A 5,853-nucleotide genomic window follows, 5' to 3' on the forward strand; every position below is an offset into this window, starting at 1 on the left:
AAATGGAATTTGGAAATTCTTGAGATTCATAGGCTTGAATTCGATGTGATTTGATGATTTTGGTGTTAGTCGAGGTGTTTTGATGATTGGAACGAGGTTGAATAATGTTTAGGATGCGTTGGTGCTTTTGGTTGAGGTCCTAGGGGCCTCGGGTGTGTTTCGGGTGAGTTTTGAGCGAGTACGGACACCCCGGAACTTAGAAAAATGGAGGGAGCAGCAGTTTTGGCGCGGACCGCGCTCCTTTTTGCGCTGGGCACGCTGGCCTAGTGTTGACCGCGTCAAAGTGGCCGCGGCTGCGGTCGTGAAGACTACAGGTTGTTGGTCCTACTTCAGAAGCTCATATATTTTGATCCACAAGGATTTTTAAGGTGATTCAAAAACGAGAGTTGTAGTCCTTCGTGTCTAGTTTCCAGAAAGGTAAAGATATCGTAATTGGGACATCTGTAGCGAATGTTATGGCCAAAATACTAAAGCCTGTCCCTGCAGAGAAAGACCTGCGCGGCCACGGTCGTTTTTGCGCAGACCCCACTGGTTTTGCGCGGACCGCGGTCATTTTTGTGCGGTCAGCGTTGTCGTAATCCGAGGGGTACTCTATAAATACGAGGTTTTGGGTTTTATTTGATATTTTGACCTAGAGAGCTCGGATTTTGGCGATTTTTTGAAGGTTTTTCAAGAAATTGGTCGGGGTAAGTGATTCTAACTCAGATTTGGTTAGAGTACATGAATCTATCACTGAATTCATCATTTAATTCGTGATTTGAGATGGAATTTGGAAAGAAATTTGTGGAACCTTTCAAAAATGTAAAATGATGATTTGAAGACCAAATGGTATCGGAATTGGATAATTTTGGTATGGTTAGACTCGTAAGGGTATGAGGATTCTGAAAATATAAACTTTACCTGATTCTGAGATATGGGCCCGGTGCACGGGTTTTGCTAATTTCGAGATTTTTGATATTTTTCGAATGTTTTCTCTTGGGCTTTGTTCCCTTAGCATATTGTGACGTATTCGTTCTGATTTTGGATAGATTCGACGCGCGTGGAGGCCAATTCGAGGGGCAAAGGAATCGCGAGTTAGAGAATTAGCCAGTTCGAGGTGAGTAATGATTGTAAATGATGTCCTGAGGGTTTGAAACCCCGGATTCGTACATTGTAGTGCTATATTGAGGCAAGATACGCGCTGGATGAGGAGCGTGGGGTCTTTCACTACTGGGGATTGTGACTTGGTCCATCCCGATTGATGACTTTACCGGATATTTGACTGAAATTCATTTGTTATCATCATGATTTGGGCTGATTGCCATATTTGGGCTTCGTGCCAACTATTTGAACCTTTCAGGGATATTTATCACTGTTTCCTCACTACTTGACTTATTATTTGAACTCAGTCTTGTTGATATCTACTGTTTTACAAACTCAGCCACTTTTACTCAGATTTGAAACTTAAATGATATTTCTACATCATGTTTTGGGCTGAGAACTACTGTTTTACTAATGCCCAATGGGCTTATGATGATTTCTGGACTGAGTGAGGCCGAGGGCCATATGTGAGGATATGCTGAGTGATATGAGGCCGAGGTCCTGAGATACTATTTATGCCATGCGGTGACTTGAGTGATGTGAGGATATGTTGAGTGATGATGCCACGAGGTGGCTTGATATAGCGCTTGGGCCGTAAGGGGCCACTCCGGAGTCTGCACACCCACAGTGAACGCGGGTACCCATGTGATTTGAAATAGTGGTAACAATGACACTGTTTGATGAAGGTTGGTCATGTAACAATGGCTGACCATTATGCTAAGTGATTGTGAGGTAGCCCGAGGGGCTGATACTGTACTGAGCAATTGATACTGTGCCCGAAGGGCGGATTTCTACTTGTTAATTACCTATTAAATTACCTGTTTTACTTGTTTTAAAAAGGAATATCATTTGATTTCTTCACTGATTTACTGCTTTAAGTGATTTTACTGCTTGATATGGAATTGCTTTGTGCCTTTACGTGTTTTCATACTTTCAACCATTAGTTGTAATTATTACTCACTAAGTCGGAGTACTCACATTACTTCCTGCACCATGTGTGCAAATTCAGGTATAGCAGAGTCCACACCTGAGCGCTGATTCCTTCCAGGCTAGGCAGTGATTTGGAGTTACGAGGTAGCTGTTGACGTCTGCAGCCCCTTGACTCTCTTATCCTCTATCATTTATGTTTTCTTCAAACTGTTGTAACGGATTCCTTACTTTGTAGACCTATAGTAGATTCTGTAGTAGCTCATGACTTGTGACACCCTGGTTTGGGCTGTGTCGGGATGGTTCCTGCTGTTATTATCTCTAAGTTCCGCAATTTATGAGCATTATATTATATGTTATTACTGTTTATGATGATTAACTATTTAAAAGAGGTGTTCCATTTTGGTCTGGCTGGCCTTGTCTTCACCAGAGGCGCCATCACGACCGGGTTCGGGGATCGGGTCGTGACAAGTTGGAATCAGAGCCTAGGTTACTTAGGTCTCACGAGTTATGAGCAGGTTTAGTAGAGTCTCGCGGATTGGTACGGAGATGTCTGTATTTATCCTCGAGAGGCTGCAGAACCTTTAGGAAAAATTTCATATTCTTGAAACTCTTATCGTGCGTCCTTGATTCAGCTTGAAAAGTAACTCTTGAAATTCCTTCCACGTGTTCATATGTGCGTATGAGCGCTCAGTATCAGATATGCATCAACGGCTTGTGATTCCCCGATCGAGGGACGAGATGTGATCTCTATGAGTTGATGTTGGGCCGGTCTGGAGGACTTGAGGTTGGATCTTTGCTTATGGCTTGAGCACCGAGGTGTTGATTGTGTGAGCAAGTGTTTTGAACTTATATGTTCGATATTTCCCCTATTGGTTTGAATGACGGCTGGATAGCTACGTGATGAGTATGTCAGTACTGCGAGATGTATCTATATGACTCGGAAGTGGCGAGGAAGGTCTGTTGGATGATAGATGAACCATTAAGTGTTTGATTTCCATTGTAATTGGATGTGTAGCCCCGAGTTATGGGCGCGTGAATAATCTTTTCATGTCTCCTATTTGGAGTGAAGTAAATTTCATGTTACGGTATGAGTTTAGACTCAGGAAGATTAAGTGACTGTGTAATGTGTATGACAGTGGAAGGTATACAAAATGTTAATTGGAGGCAAAACAGGTGGGTTATCTCATGCGGAGTGTTATAAGGTGGTGTGATCCTTATGTTGTCTATTAGAAGATCTCATTTACAAATGAAGAATATGCATTGAAATCTAAATTGTGCTGCCTAGAGAGTGGGCTTAACTGTTGTGTGAGTGAATGCAAGAGTTGCAGAAGAGTTAAAATTCCAGATGATTTGTGTTTCCACAAGCTTATGAAGGAGTGAGTTCAATCTCACTATGGTATTACAGCAATAATAGAGTATGTGCGTTATGATTTATTGAGTGCATTTTGTTATATGGCTTTGATCAAAGTTGGGGAGTTTGCTATTAATTAAGTTGATTGCACGGTTAAGAGCTATATTGTTCCAGTCTGCCACAGAGATGCCTCGGTATTATTTGATCCCGGTTCCACCTTTTCTTATGTGTCAGCATACTTTGCTCGTTATTTGGGTACGCCCCGTGAGTTTCTTGCTTTACCTGTTCATGTATCTACCCCAGTGGGCAATACTATTGTTGTAGACCGTGTGTACCGGTCATGTGTGGTGACTATTGGGGGTCTGGAGACCCGAGTGGATCTATTGCTATTGAGCATGGTGGATTTTGATGTCATTTTGGGCATGGATTGGCTATCTCCGTGTCGTGCTATTCTAGACTGTCATGCTAAGACAGTCACTTTGGCTATGCCGGGTGTACCGCGGATCGAGTGGCGTGGTGTGACTGATTATATCCCTAGTAGAAGTGATCTCATTCTTGAAGGCCCAGCATATGGTTGGGAAGGGTTGCCTTTCATATCTAGCATTTGTGAGGGATGTTGGAGCTGAGACTCCTAGTATTGATTCGGTCCCAGTTGTGAGGGATTTTTCCGATGTTTTTCCTGCAGACCTGTCGGGCATGCCACCGGACAGGGATATTGATTTTGGTATTGACCTGGTGCCAGGCACTCAGCCCATTTCTATTCCTCCATATCATATGGAACCAGCAGAGTTGAAGGAATTGAAAGAACAGCTTCAGGAACTCCTAGATAAGGGGTTCATTCGGCCTAGTGTGTCCCCTTGGGGTGCACCGGTTTTGTTTGTGAAGAAGAAGGATGGCACGATGAGAATGTGCATTGATTATAGGCAATTGAACAAAGTAACAATTAAGAACAAGTATCCTTTACCTCGCATTGATGATTTATTTGATCAACTTCAGGGAGCGAGGGTGTTCTCCAAGATTGATCTCCGTTCAGGTTATCACCAGTTGAAGATCAGGGATTCAGATATTCTTAAGACTGCTTTCAGGACCAGATATGGTCATTATGAGTTTCTTGTTATGTCCTTCGGGCTAACCAATGCCCCAGCAGCATTCATGCATTTGATGAATAGTGTATTTCGGCCTTATCTGGATTCGTTCGTTATTGTATTTATTGATGATATCCTGGTGTACTCGCGTAGTCAGGAGGAGCACACGGAGCATTTGAGAGTTGTGTTACAGAGACTGAGGGAGGAGAAGCTTTATGCAAAATTCTCCAAGTGTGAGTTTTGGCTCAGTTCAGTGGCTTTCTTGGGACACGTGGTGTCCAGCGAGGGTATACAGGTTGATCCGAAGAAGATAGAGGCAGTTCAGAGTTGGCCCAGACCGTCCTCAGCCACAGAGATTCGTAGCTTTCTTAGGTTAGCAGGCTATTATCGCCAGTTTGTTCAGGGATTTTCCTCCATTGCATCGCCCTTGACCAAGTTGACTCAGAAGGGTGCTCCATTCTTATGGTCGGACGAGTGTGAGGAGAGCTTTCAGAAGCTCAAGACAGCCTTGACCACAGCTCCAGTGCTGGTTTTACCATCAGCTTCAGGTTCATATACTGTGTATTATGATGCTTCAAGAGTTGGGATTGGTTGTGTGTTGATGCAGGAGGGTAGAGTTATTGCTTATTCTTCTCGGCAGCTGAAGCCCCATGAGAAGAACTACCCCATTCATGATTTGGAGTTGGCTACCATAGTTCACGCATTGAAGATTTGGAGGCATTACTTGTATGGCGTATCTTGTGAGGTGTTCACTGATCATCGCAGTCTTCAGCATTTGTTCAAGCAAAAGGATCTTAATTTGAGGCAGCGGAGATGGTTGGAGTTGCTTAAGGATTATGATATCACTATATTGTACCATCTGGGAAAGGCCAATGTGGTGGCCGATGCTTTGAGTCGAAAGACAATGAGTATGGGGAGTTTGGCATATGTTCCAGTTGGGGAGAGACCTCTTGCGGTTGATGTTCAGGCCCTGGCCAATCGGTTCGTGAGGTTGGATATTTCGGAGCCTAGTCGGGTGTTGGCTTGTGTGGTTTCTCGGTCTTCTTTATATGATCGCATCAGAGAGCGCCAGTATGATGATCTGCATTTGCTTGTCCTTAGGGACAGAGTTCAGCATGATGATTCCAGAGATGTGACCATCGGTGATGATGGTGTGTTGAGGATGCAGGGCCGGATCTGTGTGCCCAATGTGGATGGGCTTAGAGAGCTGATTCTAGAGGAGGCCCATAGCTCGCGGTATTCCATCCATCCGGGTTCCGCGAAGATGTATCAAGATTTGAGGCAGCATTATTGGTGGAGAAGAATGAAGAAAGATATTGTGGGATGTGTAGTTCGGTGTCTCAACTGTTAGCAGGTGAAGTATGAGCATCAGAGACCGGGTGGCTTATTTCAGCAGATGGTTATTCC

The sequence above is a fragment of the Nicotiana tabacum genome, chromosome 1 (assembly GCF_000715075.1).
Source record: "Nicotiana tabacum cultivar K326 chromosome 1, ASM71507v2, whole genome shotgun sequence".
Taxonomy (NCBI): domain Eukaryota; kingdom Viridiplantae; phylum Streptophyta; class Magnoliopsida; order Solanales; family Solanaceae; genus Nicotiana; species Nicotiana tabacum.